Source organism: Lycorma delicatula, chromosome 6, assembly GCF_047948215.1.
Source record: "Lycorma delicatula isolate Av1 chromosome 6, ASM4794821v1, whole genome shotgun sequence".
NCBI lineage: Eukaryota > Metazoa > Arthropoda > Insecta > Hemiptera > Fulgoridae > Lycorma > Lycorma delicatula.
The window spans coordinates 81,189,575-81,204,790 of NC_134460.1; positions in this window are offsets into that span (position 1 = coordinate 81,189,575).

Sequence of the window (15,216 nt, forward strand, 5' to 3'; positions counted from 1 at the left end):
TATACATGAGTATACTAACTGCAGAGGCATGTCATAGGCAGGCCCTCTGTTGGGTTGCCCTGGCAAGCAGCATGTTGGTATCAGATTATTAGGTGTCCAAAATTGATTACATTGTGTAAAAATATTTTTTTTTGAATGATAAAAATTGATATAATGAAAATTAAATTGAAATTTAGCTCTAGAAATAAATACTAACGAATTGGGATTTTCTGCTAGTGATCAGTACATTCTGGTAACTATTTTTTGGTTATAGTTCATTATTTTATGAAGAAAAATCATATAAATAAAAAAACAAAATATTAATATATATTTTGCATATATATCGATATGCAATAATATAAAAAATATACATCTGACCACCATGAGACATGTACTAATGAATCGGGATTTTCCACTAGTGATCAGTACAATCCAGTGTTAAGCTAAGGGGGATGGACACACGCAAACAGACACACAACACAAAACTGCCCATTAGTAGGGTAGGATATTTAAATGTTTATTTGCTATTTATTAAGCTGAATATAATTTTGCACTGCTATTCAGATGCAGCACAAAAAAAACATTAGAATCTGCCAAAATCTTTGTTGACAGTGTTATTTTCCAGCTGTAGTGATTTTACTACCGGGTTGGTCTAGTGGTGAACGCGTCTTCCCAAATCAGCTGATTTGGAAGTCAAGAATTCCAGCGTTCAAGTCCTAGCAAAGCCAGTTATATTTACATGGACTTGAATACTAGATTGTGGATACTGGTGTTCTTTGGTGGTTGGATTTCAATTAACCACACATCTCAGGTATGGTCGAACTGAGAATGTACAAGACTACACTTCATTCACACTCATACATATCATCCTCATTCATCCTCTGAAGTATTATCTAAACGGTAGTTACCGGAGGCTAAACAGGAAAAAGAAAGTGATTTTCCTACCACTAAATTCTGTTGGTATACCATGGCAGAGTGGTAGCATCTCTACCTTTCATCTGGAGGTCCTGGTCAGGCATGGTATTTTTCACACGCTACAAAATTCATTTATCATTCATTTAGTTACTGCAAAAGGATGTAAATCTGTTGTTACTGAATAAATAAATAAATAAATAATATTTGCTGTTTGAAAATAATAATCCTTTTTTAGACATCTCTCTTTCATTTTTATAGAATACAACACCAGTTTTTCATTTTTGTTGGCTGCTTAAACAGCATGATATTATGGGAATTTTGACTTTAAAGTTCTTAGCCCAAATTCATTCAGAATTCTCAATTTTTACTTGAGATATATATGAGGTCTGTAAATAAAGTAATGAGACTAGCTTTTTTTGGCAGCCAAAGTGGCAACACTGTAAAGTTACTAGTAAACATATGGTTATAAGAACAGCTGATTTATTTTAGGTATTAATATTTGTAGTTTATTGTTGCCATGTGAGATGTAAACAAACTTTTCATGAAACAAGTTTTTATTGTGTGCTACAAAAATGAGTGATACTAATTATGAGCAATGTTGTGCAATCAAGTTTTGTGTTATACTTTGTGAGAGTGCTACTGAAACTTTTTCAAAATTGAAAAGGGCATATGGAGATGACGCTCTGTAACAAGCCAAAGTTTTTTGGTGGTTTAAAGCATTTTCAGATGGCATTTTCAATTGCAGACAATCCACGCTCTGGAAGACCGTTAACATCAAAAAGTGACAACAATGTTGAGCATATCATTGACATGATTCGGTACAATCAGTGATTAACTGTCAGAATGATTGCAGACATGAATTTGAACCGTACCGCAGTCCATCAGATTTTGACAAACAAATTGTACATGAAAAAATTTGTGCAAAATTCTTCCCAAAAAACCTCGCTGTTGAACAGAAAAACAACAGGATGGAAGTGTGCCGCAATCTTTTAGGGCGAATTGAAACTGATCCTGATTTTCTACAAAAATGTTACTACTGGTGATGAATCTTGGATATTTGAATATGACCCAGAAACAAAATGTCAGAGCAAAGGTGACACACTTCAAACTTATCACGTCCTAAAAAAGTAAAAATGAGCAAGCTAATCAAAAATTAAAACCATGCTAATTTGTTTCTTCGATAGTAATGGCATTTTCCATAAGGAGTCTTTGCCTACAGGATAGACTGTAAATCAATATGTTTACCGAGAAATTCTTGAAAGACTGCAGAAAAGAGTTGCTCGCATGACACAGCCATCAAAGACCTGTGGATGCTGCATCATGACAATGCACCTTGTCATACTGCAATCTCAATTAATGAGTTTTTGGCAAAGAAAAACATTCCTGTAGTTACTCAACCATCTTATTCACCTGACTTGAGCTCCTGCAACTTTTTCCTATTCCTGACTTTAAAAAAACACCTTAAAGAACACCATTTTGGAACAGTAGAAAAAAAAATGTAACCGACAATCTGAAGGATATTGCGGTTTCTGAGTTCCAACACTACTGTGAATAGCAGGAAAACTGTTTGAAGTGTTGCGTGGCTAATTTCTGGGAACTATTTCGAAGGTGAGTCCATGTATAATTGGATTGTAAATAAAAAATTTTTCTGAACCAGTTTCATTACTTTATTTACAGACCTCGTATTACAGTAATAGCTGTTTTAGTAAAACTTCTTGATGTTAACTTTACCATTAATGTTTTTAAGAAAATTTGTATTTGTGGTTTAATTGCTCAAACTTTTCAACCCTTTAAAAAACAAATGAGATTTCAAGACAATTGCAAAAATGGAGGAAAAGTTATCTGAGTGAAAGTTTGAGATGGGGTTAAGTTATGTAGAAGCAAGAGGATGTAACAAGCGGCAGGTGGGGGCATAGGAGAAGGTAGAGAGGCCTAGAATATATCCAGATCCAACAGGAGGTAAACATTGTCCCTTTTGTGGTAACCTTTTAGAATTTTTTTTATGTATGTCTCTTTAACTTAAATTAAAGTACGTAGTGATCAGAAAATACTGCTTTTATGACACACCAGTCATAAGTACAGCTATGCATATTAGCAGTTATGGTATCTGTAGCTGAAGAGTTTTATTAGAGCATTGGCTATCTAATTTACTTTTAAAGTCAGCCATTTCAGGTTACTCATTATAACATTTTAATTTACTGCCCTTTATAAGACTATCAAAACATTCATATTACATTTACCCCAAAATTACTATAAAAATGACCACTTTATCCATATTAAATCAGTCAGCATTAGGTCTCATTATCTAGAAACAGTTTGAAATTTCCATGTGAAGGTATATAAATACAGTGATGTTTTCCCATTTCACCTTAATTATATAAGTACACTGACTAATTCAGTGTGACATTTAAATTACATTTGTTGATATTTGTGTCAGAATTAACGTTATATGTCAATAAAAATTGCCTTCCTCCCTATTTTTTTACTATTTCTACAAGGCATAGTGCAACTCAAGTTTAAGGGTTATACTAATGCAATGATTATCCTCATGACTTTACTTTTCTGTTAATATCAGTAAAGTATCAATTAAAACGCCCAATTAGCTTTTGTTAGTATCCTCAGCTTTGTTTGGTAGGATTAATATTCAAGTTATTTGTTTTGAACCAATATATTCAGACTGGTCGCAGTAGGGTCCAGTTTTTAAGAATGAGGCAGGTCTTCCTGTCTAATTTGACACAATTCATATTCATAATCATTGAAAAATCATCACGTAAAGGTTGCTCAGTGTTTAAAGTACAAATATATTTTCCTGTCTATAATATTTTTAGATATAAAATTTATTATTGTGCTTTTCTTACCAGAAGAGTAGTGTAAACCAAACATTGTGTAGCTATTTCTATCTTTAAAATTTACATATAGAAACTTCATTTGAGTTTAATAGTTCAAAATTTAGGAAAATTTTTAATGAAAAACAAATAACTATAACATATGTGATACAATTTGGGCAAAAAGTGTAATACAAGCTTCCTAAATTGTAAATTAACTGTGTTTGAAAAAAACATCATTTGCACTATAGATTATCTCACAAAATAACTGATAATATGAGAATATATTAATGAATTTATAAATTGTAAATATAAAGAAACATGTTTAATTTTACTTAACATGGCCTGTTGGTGTATATAATTTATAAAAATATAAGTTTCCGCTTACCAGCAATTGTGATTAATTAATTATGTTCAAGTGCTTTTGGAGATATTGTCTTCCATCTTCAGGAACATATGGTGATTGAGTGTATTTTATAAATATTAACTTAACATATTAAAAGTTGAGATAGAGTAAAATAAATTAAAATTTAAATAACAATGATCATCATGGTAATAAAAAAAGTAACATTTATACATTTTGTCTATAGAAGAATCTCAATTGTTAAACAATTGAGAAGAGAAGTCAATATATAAACGTTGACTTAAATTTTATTACAATGACAAACATTGTTTTATTCATTAAAAGTTTTATTTATTTTACTCAATTTTTAATATGTGAAGTGAATATTTATAAAATATACTCGATCATCATTTGTTCCTGAAGATGGAAGATATTTCTAAAAGTGCTTCAACATAATTAATTACGTACAATTATTGGTAAGCAGAACTTATAATTATATTTTTAGAAACATGTTTGGGGGCAATGGGCATGTTTTTAGTTATTTTAATGAACAATCATTCAATTTTAATGAACTAAATGAATGTTAATTTAAAATATTTGATGAATAAAATAATAAATGAACTATGATAAAAAAAAAGATTATAAACAATTTGCTTTCATGCTTTTACATGACACTTGACCTCCCAGTGTCCGAGTTACCGGTTATACTGTCATTAATGTTTTAAAAATGTATGAAACACTTTAATGTCAGTATATTTGATCCATGTTGTGTTTCTTCATTAAGTATGTTGTTTTTGTAAAATTTTGAGCCTTTAGTTGAGATATGATTGTGGAATGATGTATTTTTGTGCTCTTTAATGATATTTATGTAACTTCGTAGAAAGCTATAAAATTGATTAAATGATTCAGAAATATAATTTATGTGTTTGCAATTAATTTAGTTGAGTGAAATTAGTTAGTTAAAGTGAGAGAATCACATAAATTCATTAGTGTTTGGAGAGTAGGTACACACGGAGCCTCATTGAAAGATTTCATTATTTTTACAACGCAGTATAAATCTCTAGGCATCAGTAAAACTTGTTAGGAGATAGAAGGTAGTAAGTCACAAATCTGAGTTTTTTATATATTGTGGAGTAACATAATAAAATGATTGACTGCCATCTTATTCTTTCTTCATACTTTTGGAATGCTGCCTTCTGAGACATTTCATATATTGGGAGGAATAACATCAGATTGTATTCTGTTTTTTATCTGGGACTTTTGCTGCTTTCTTGTCTATGATGATTGGCAATGTTAATTAAAAATTTTAATTTTTCTAACGAAAACCAAATCTAAATGTTTTAGAAAAAATTACTTCCAAACATTTTCTGTTATCATCTGAACTTGCCTATATATTATAAAATATATAATCATACAAAACAGAAATAAACATACAATTCAAATTGTACAGATTTCATCGTGTCTGTGTGATTAAAAATCTGATGTGGACAACACATGACTTCCTTGTACACCTATTAAATTACATTTACATATTTTTTTAAAATGAAAAGTACATAAAATTTTATATCATTAAAAACTTATGATATTTTTTCATTTTTTGGTTGTTACAGAATTATTATTCATCGTAACATTTTTTTACAATGAGAGGTTAATAATTATTAATAAATCAATATATTTAAATTAAAAAATAAGTTAAAAACAAATGAGATGAAGTCTGATTCAAACCGATGTGCCTTCCTTTAATTTCCAAATATTTAATTAAACTTTTATTTAGCTATAACTCTGGAACTAATAAAAATAAGTACCAATGTGATAGATACATCGTTGAAAATCTCTCGATGAGCGCTTGCTACTGCAGATAAGAAAAAAGTCTAAAATCCAGATTGTTTGGATTTTGGGCTTTTTTCGACACTTTTGTTTCAGCCGATTGCAATCAAAAGAGGAGGTGCACAATTAGATGTTACAACACTCCTAAATCCAAAATTTTAACATCCTACGGCTAATCGTTTTTGAGTTATGCGAGATACGTACGTACAGTCGTCACGCCGAAACTAGTCAAAATGAATTCAGGGATGGTCAAAATGGATATTTCCGTTGAAGTCTGGAAACCGAAATTCTTTGTGATCACAATACTTGCTTTACTTCGAAGAAGGAAGTAAAAACCCGCTATAAGCAGTATCAGCTGACGCCATTGTGAAACAGTAGCACCAGTTAGTTATTGAGGATGGCTGCAATGATTGAAAATTTTATGAAATTTTTAAAAACACTTAATCAAAAAATCTGGTTCGGTTTGTTCAAAATTTGTAATACCGCCGATCGTTATGTACAAGAACGAACAAAAGTCCAAAATAAAAACCTATAACATCTACAATCTAATGATTTTCCAATACCTCAAACGAGTAAATGACTAACTTCAGGAAAGTAATTACAAGTGAAAACTTCCTCGCGTACGTGATCTAAAACAGTTTGTAAACCACCATTTCCATTGAAGTCGTTAAGATATTTTCGTAAATAATGAATAGTCCATTACAAAACTCAGTACGTTCCTAATATTTACAAAGCGTAAGAGTTTGTAATCAAAAATGGCCTTTAAGAAAAAAATATGTATGACTACACAGACGAACATCAAACTAAAAGAGTTATTCATTTGCATATTTTAAGAACTGCTGGTCCTTAAATTATGGAATCAAATTGCAAAAGGATTCATTGTTTCATCACTTAACCGAACTGACCTTAATTTATTTAGAAGACCCTTTAATTACTTTAGGAAAGGTTATGGTACGGTTCAAATAATGTTCAATAATTCATTATAAGTTCGCTAGGACCTTTAATTCCATTGTTCCATTTTACACTAACTTTTTCCGTGGTTAAATTGTTACAGTTAATTGTATACGGTACTATAGGATAATCGACTTCCATTTTTATTATATTTATTTGAAATAAATTGATCTAAAATGGTGTTTTAGTTTACTTTATTTAATTTGTAGCAAAATATTACTTCGAATCTCATGCTTAATTTTATTGTTCCTTTTTTAATTCCCGTTCAAATTTTATTCCACTAAGATAACAGATTCCAAACAACGCAAATTATCTCCAGTAAAGATTATAAATTGGCTTTTTTAATCTTAAAACGAAACCAAAATTTACATACGTAACAATAGATATCATTCATGCCCTGTTTTTTAACATAATTTATAGTTCATACTTCTGTATTATATTGTTTTACCTGACCGATTATACTTATCGACAACGCGTTATCTTTCATAACAAATAATCGTTGCTATGAGTGCCTCGTAATCGTAACAATCGTTTCTTATCATTTTTTTTCTGAATATCATAAATAATGTTAAATTTACGGTTACAATGAGATTCTCTTCATGTCTATGGTAAGTAAATCAAAATTTTCTTTTCCCAGTGATTTTCGTAGTATATTAATATTATTTTACCGGTAACCAAGCAAATGTGTGAATATAACTTGTAAATTGTAAATATAAACAAACGTGTTTGGTTATTTTAACGAACTATCGTTGATATTTTTAAGTTTTATCAGGTTTTGTTTAGTAAATTAATTTCTTTATTACATAAATTAAATTAATTTTAATCTATTTTAAATAATAGTTGAATAAAATAATGAAGGAATTCTGATAATACTTTGAATTAAAAAATAATAAACAATCCAATTAAGTTGGATAGAAATTGACCTTACAGAGGGCTGAGAACTGGTGACATTGTTAATAGCGCCCGGTTTAAAAAGCTTAAGAAAACGTTTAGTTCTAACCAAACAGTATATATGACTATTATGTCTGCTTTAATTGCAACTTTAGAAAGTTTTAACTAAATTTTAAAATTTTTTTGATATTAAAAAAAAAAACATTTAACATTTAAATTATATTTTGTCAAGCTGATAAAAACAAATATACAAGTATCATGAAATTCTTGAAATTATTTTTTTTGAGCTTTTATTTATTTTCTATTACCTTTCATTTTTTTCCATCAGTTATTTACATGTCCTTACATTCTTAACTTCCAGTGTAGTGCATACCTTACATTGTTTGAAGAATGTTCATCAATGTATTTACTTCATTACTCCCTATATATTTAGAGAAGGTTTAATTTTATATACATATTTTGAAATTTTTATTGGTATTTATATCCCTTATAGCAATCTACTGGTTATGTTTTTTCTCACATGGCAACAATTGAGCTGGTCTTTTACATTTAAAAAATAAAAGTAAAATTGCAGTTTAAATCACAATTATGATCTTTAATCATTAAATAGTTATGATTAAAGATCATAGCACGCTATGGTACCTCCCAGAGTAGTATGAGCCAAGCCCTAGGTGTTATATATTATATAATCTTTCATCAAATGAAATTGTGGCACAAGAAATAATGTCTAACTGTTTGTTATTCATGTATACTTACACTTTAAAATCAGGATTTTATTTACTCACTGATCTGGGTTTTCCATCTTGAAAATTGATTATGTAATACATGATATTATATATTTCAATTTGTGGAATATCCACCCTTAATGATGATGGCTGGTTAAGTGGTAAAAGGTGGTGTATCCACATTTTTATATTTCAGTTGACTATCTTTGAATAATATTTGAAGTTGAAAATAGAATGTTGATATACATTTGAGTTGAAGTCAAACTTATTTTTTTCCCACAAAAATAACTACTTGGAACCTTACTTAAATTTACCTTGATACATGTTTTAGAATATAACAAGGCAGCCTACACACACATGCAAGAAAATATTTTTTGCAAGTATGAGAGTTCATGAAAAAAATAAGATGTAGCCTTGGTAGGCTAAACCAAGGCTACAATTGTAATGTAATTATATATGCATATAATTACAGGTGTTCCGCTCAAAAAGAGTCCCTTCACTTAGTTTATTCTATAAATAATAGTTTGTTGACAAACATTTATATAATAATTTACAGCAGGTGTTGAAATGATGCCAATCCTCTTCTAAGCACTTGTCAATATGTGTTCCTAGCTACTCTAGTTAGCTGTACCCTGTCTATTTCCTGTATGGCATTGGTAATGTTTGTCTTCAATTCCTGCAGGATGTGCAGATTGCTGATATAAACAATTTCTTTTATGTAACCCCACAAAAAGAAGTCTGGTCATATCATATCTATTTTATGTCGGATCACCAGTATATATATATAATAAAAAGACATATTTTACTTAAAAATATTCCCTTTATTAATTTCTTGTGTTAACCAATAAACTATATAAATTTATAAATTAAAAACATAACATTTCACTTAGAATTCTCTAAGCTTCCTCAGGTGACAATAACATTTGTTAACACATCATACAAAATTCTCTTACATTCTAAGAAATTAACTGGTCTCCCCATCATAGATAACAATATTTTATCTCCATCCTCGTTGTAATAGACCCCCCTACTCATACCTGAGTTATCTTATCTTTTGATAATTATCTCTTTATATAATCTGATTTCTATTTGGTGTGTATTGAAACCTTTACAATGCACATATTTTTCTCAAAAATTACAAACATTAAACATTATTTTCTTTAACTAAATTTGCAATATAAATATGATTTTTTAAATTAAATTAACATATATGTTGCTTAATCTATGTCCATTCCATTGTTGACAGCATTTGTATTTTTGATGCATATAATTTCTAAGTGGTCCTTTTATATGTATTTTGTTCTTTGTCTAATATTTTGGTGCTGTTGAGATTGAACGAGTGTTCATGTTCTGTTTTATGTTTTGTGAGCACTGTCACTTCCTTTTATGTATATTTATGGGCTTCTATTCTTATACCAAAATTATTACTTGCCCAATTCTATTGAAACTTCATAGACCTTTTAACAAATGGTTTATGAAGATACAACATTTTAAAAATGTTGTATGAATATTTCAACCTTTTGGAATTTACAGAAACAAAATGGTGGCTTTCAAATAAAAACATCAGTTTCAGATGAACCACATTTTTTATTTATTACAAAGTAGGTGGTAAAAGTGAATAAAAACAGATGAATTAAAAATGAAAAAAACTCCTAAAATTATGAGAAACTGAAATCCTATTTAAACTGAAATCCATCAACAGCAACACATTCATGACATCGTAAATCCTGTGTATGCATTCGTAAAGAAATATCTTGGAATTTGTGTAATTTCTTCTTCTAGTGACCCTTTTCAACTCTTCATTAGTGTTAAGGCAATGGGAGTACACGTTTCTTTAAATAATTTCATGAGAAAAAGTCACAGACGGTTAGGTCTGGCTATCTCGGTGGCCATTCCAAAAATTCACTTGAGTATTTAATAGCAGTTTAACTGAATTTGCAAAATGAGGTGCAGCTTCATCTTGCTGAAAAATAGCGTATCTCATTTCTGGAACAGTAAAATAAGGCATTATGTGTTGATTTAACACACCGGTATAGGTATATTTGCAGTCATTTTGTTGTAGGATAATACACCTTGACAGTAACAGCTGTCCAGACAGTAATGCCTTTTCATTTAAGCTACTTCTGCTCAAAAATATAAGGGTTTTTGGAATTGCAGTAATTACAATTATACCTGCTTAACATACCTTAAAGATAGAAAGTAGATTCATCTGAAAATACAACACATGTTCATGCCAGTCTGGGTCAACTTCATGGTACTCAATAATATGCAAACAAAATTCAACTCTCCTATTTGGGTCAACCTCCAAAAGATTATGAACCAGGTAGCCTTTAAAAAATATACTTCATTCCTTTTTGCTATTCTTTGGACAATTGCTATTGGTACACCAGTATCTAAAGAAACTTTTCTCTCTGAATTAGGTTAATGAATTACAAATAATTAATGAAGTACACATAATTTCCTCTTTTCCTCCATCAGTAGATCAGCTGTATTTTTTACTACACTGTCAGTTTCCTGCAACAAACATTTCCACTTAGAAATTTAAAATTTTATTGGTGGATAAATGAAATTAAATGAAATGACCCATGTACAACATTTAAGTTTTTCTTCAGTTGTAAATCTCATTTTAACAATTAAATGTTTATACAGGAAAGTGAAGCAAGGTTATGACTAATTATTAACTTGTTTTATTCAATTTGATCAGCAGCTTAACAGTAAATCATCTGGTTTTAATGATTTTTACCAGCTATTTTGTAATGAATAAAAAATATGGTTTACCCAAAATTGATGTTTTTTATTTGAAATACGCCATTTAGTTTCTATAAATCCTACGTAGAAATTTTCACAGAACATTTTTAGAACCTTCATTAAAATATCTGTAAAGTTTCAATAGAATTGGTGGGGAAATGGGTGAGCGAAACTAAATAAAAAGCGTATACCTCTTTCTTGGGATACATTGGTGTGTGTGTGTGTGAGTGAGTGAGTGAGTGTGTGTGTGTGTGTGTGTGTGTGTGTGCTCATGCATGCAAGTGTGTGTGTATTATATACACTTACAATTAAATATAATTTGGTTATTAAGTATCAAACAATCACAACTGAAATCAAGCATATATCTAATATTATTAAATATCAATCAACTTTATTTAAAAAAATGGAATTCTTTCTTTCAAAGGACATTTCAGAGCTAATTAGCAGTCCATCTTTCATCTGATGAATCATTTGATATTAAATAAAATTTAAGGTAGTTACAATCAGTTATAAATTATTAACAACTAAAAAACATTTGTGAAATTCTGTTATATTAAAATTATAGTTTTATATTTTATTTAAAAATATTTGTGTGTGTGTGTGTATGTGTTTTCTTTCAGTGTATTCATTTATTACTCGATATATGAAGCTGAATATTTATTATATGTTAATGCTAAAGATGAAAAAATAAATAAAATAAAAGAATTTATAGATGGTAGTAATAAATATTATGATAATTTTTATTATAATGATTACATTAGAAAACAAAAAAATTCTGAACAAAAAGAAAATGAAAAGAATGGAAAATATATTGCTAATAATAATTTAGTAAACTTAAAACTAGATGAGTTCTTTAATGGCAACAGATATAAAACATATTTACCAGAAACGTTTTATTTAGGAAATGCTGCTCCATTAAATGACATACCAATAGACCTAGAGTCACAAATTACATATAACGGAGGATTATTTAATTGTTTTAATAACATTTATGATGACAATAACTTTAAAACGAATCATATTGCTAAAAAAATAAACCTAAGTAGTTTACTTTATAACTCCAACCATTACCATGAAGGTGTGAAGAATCTATCTAAGAATAATTCCAATCCATTTAATCAAGTAAATATTTATAAAAATTCAATTATACCAAAGCAGTTAGAAAATTTTATCCTCCCAAACATCCAAGCAGCTTTTAATGGTTTCAATACACATGCCCGTTCTTATCGTTCAGATATTGCTAATAATACAATCGGTACTAAACAACAAGTCAAGTCATCAAATTTAAGAAAAAATGTGGCTGTTAATAATTCATTAAGTTTTCACGATAAAAATAAAATAACTAAGTCTAGTTTGTCTTCAGGTATGCTGCAAAATAGTAACAGTAAAATTAATAATTCTTATACATATCAGAATTGTATGGATAGTAATTTCACAAGAGATAATCAAAGCTCAGTGGTTTATATAAGAGGTAGCAAACGTATTTTAAATAATATTTCATTTCCACAAAAAGTTCATAATATAACAGTAAAAGATGTTTTGTTAAATAAGAATCATCATTTAAGAAATGGATCAAATGAATTATCATACAATTTTAGCGATTTTGATAGCATAAAAATTTATGATATTGGATCATATACTGCGGATAACAATAATAAAATTGAACAAAAACAAATTGGAAAATCAGCTGATTATCAAAATCAAATTCTTCATAGAGGTAGTAACAAAAATGATAATATTTTGTTAAAACTACATAAAAATTCACCAAAATTACATCAGATACGACCTATGAAACCATTAATGCATTATAAAGTAAAAGAATCAATGGAAGAAAATCATACAAATTTTGATTACAATGTCAGCAAATTAATGCATTATTTAAATAGTACAGAAAATAAAAATAATATCAGTATTTTGGGAAATAATCCTATTATTCAGAAAACTCACAAAAAAACAAATGTAGGAAACAATAACAGCCAAACTGTTAATTTAATTAGTGAAGGAATTAGTACTAATATGAACAATAATTATAGTAATATTATTGATAATGATAAAAACCATACTGGTTGTGGTTTTACAAAATCAGAATCAAAGTCATCAGATTATCTTGGGTCCCAACTTACACCATTCAGCAGCAAAGTTAATATAAAAGATCCAAACATAATTAAATATTTGAAAAAGATTGATATGTCATTATTAAGTTTTCCACCTGCTTTTAATTATGGAGCAATTATCTCTAGTAAACTAAAATCTAAATCAACTGATAACTGTGCATCAATTCATAAACGCAGTATTTCAAGAATTAATGTAGGGTTATCAAATGAAACAAGTGATTTAAAAACTAGTAATTGTAACTACAACAAATTAAACAGTGATGCAAGTAATATTGGGCAACAATTTTTACAAAATATAATGTATCAACCAGAAAAACATGATAAAAATGTAATGCAGATTATAAAAAATTATCTACAAAACAGTAATATTTCTCCTGATAAAACATTTCATCAAAGTATTACAGGATCATCAGGGCTGAATAATATGAAATCAAGTTATATAAATTATTTCCCAAAAAATATTTCAAATGATTTTAAGAACAATTATTTAGTTGATCCTGGTAACTCAAATATAAACAATAAAATACTTTTGGATGAATCTAGTATTCCTTCAAAAAAACAATTAAGTCATATAAATTATTTATATAAAAAAAATAGACAATTTTTTCCAGGAAATTATTCTTATTTTAGTGCCAACAAAACACAAAATAAGACTCAAGCAAATGAACAAGAAGCTGAGGGAGATATTAATTTCATAAAATTTATAGAGTTAAAGAAAGGGCTAACAATTTTAAAAGAAAATAATATTTCACTACCATGTATAATACAAAATTCACCAGAACTGATTTCTCTGTTGTGTCCTAAGATAAATAGCAAAGTAATTACTAATAATACTGATAATGAAAGTAGTAATAGTTTGAATGATTGGAGTAAAATAAGTAATGATTCGTATCCAAATAAAGAATTGCCAAAATTACTTTATTCTTCATACAGTTCATCATGGGATGATTCAAAAAATAATCTGTTAAATGCTTCTCCGTTCAACACAAACACAAAATATCAGTACATAAAAAAAAATAATCATTATTCATCATCTCAACAGCCATATCATAAGTCACTAACTACATCAGCAGAATTAAATAAAAAATTGTTTTCAGCAAATTTAAAATTACAATGGCAGTTTAATAAAAAACCAGGAGGAGCAGGATTATTGCATGCAGAAAGTTCAAGATACATAAAACAAACAAAACAGTATCAAGATGATTATAATAAGTCTAATTTATTAGCTGGTACATCGACATATAAAAATCAACTCTCACATATAAAATTATTAGGATTTGTATTTGAAGATAATGATCAAAGTGGTTTTAATCCATTGGTTTCAACACCACCTGTTGGGTTTAATCACTGTACATTACCAGATTATCAGACAGCAGGATTTCAGTTATTAAAGCCCATGTATTTGGCTGATAACAATGATGATACCACAAAATTGAATAATTATTTAAACATAAATGACAATGCTAGTGGTAACGAGAATGCTCACGATGATGATAATCACAATAAAACAATACAGATAAGTAAAAATCTACTTTCAGCTCTTGGTAATCTACTGAATTCAAGGCTTGGTCAACAGCTTATTTCTTTATTACAGAAATCAAATGCCAATTTAATGACTGCAGCAAATCATAATGCTGTTAGAAAAAGTAACAACTATTATCTTAGTAATAATTCAATATCATATCAAAATGTACCATCAAATACTAACAATTCAACTTTGAATGATTCTAATTATCTTCAACACATTATTTCCTTACTGGAAAAAAATAAATTGTTTTTGAATAATACACCTTTTTATGTTACTCACAAGAATAGTAGTAATAATAACATTAAGGTTTCACCTTATCAAAATGCTTCAGTAGAAACTTTATGAAACTTTGGATCCAAACTTTATGAAA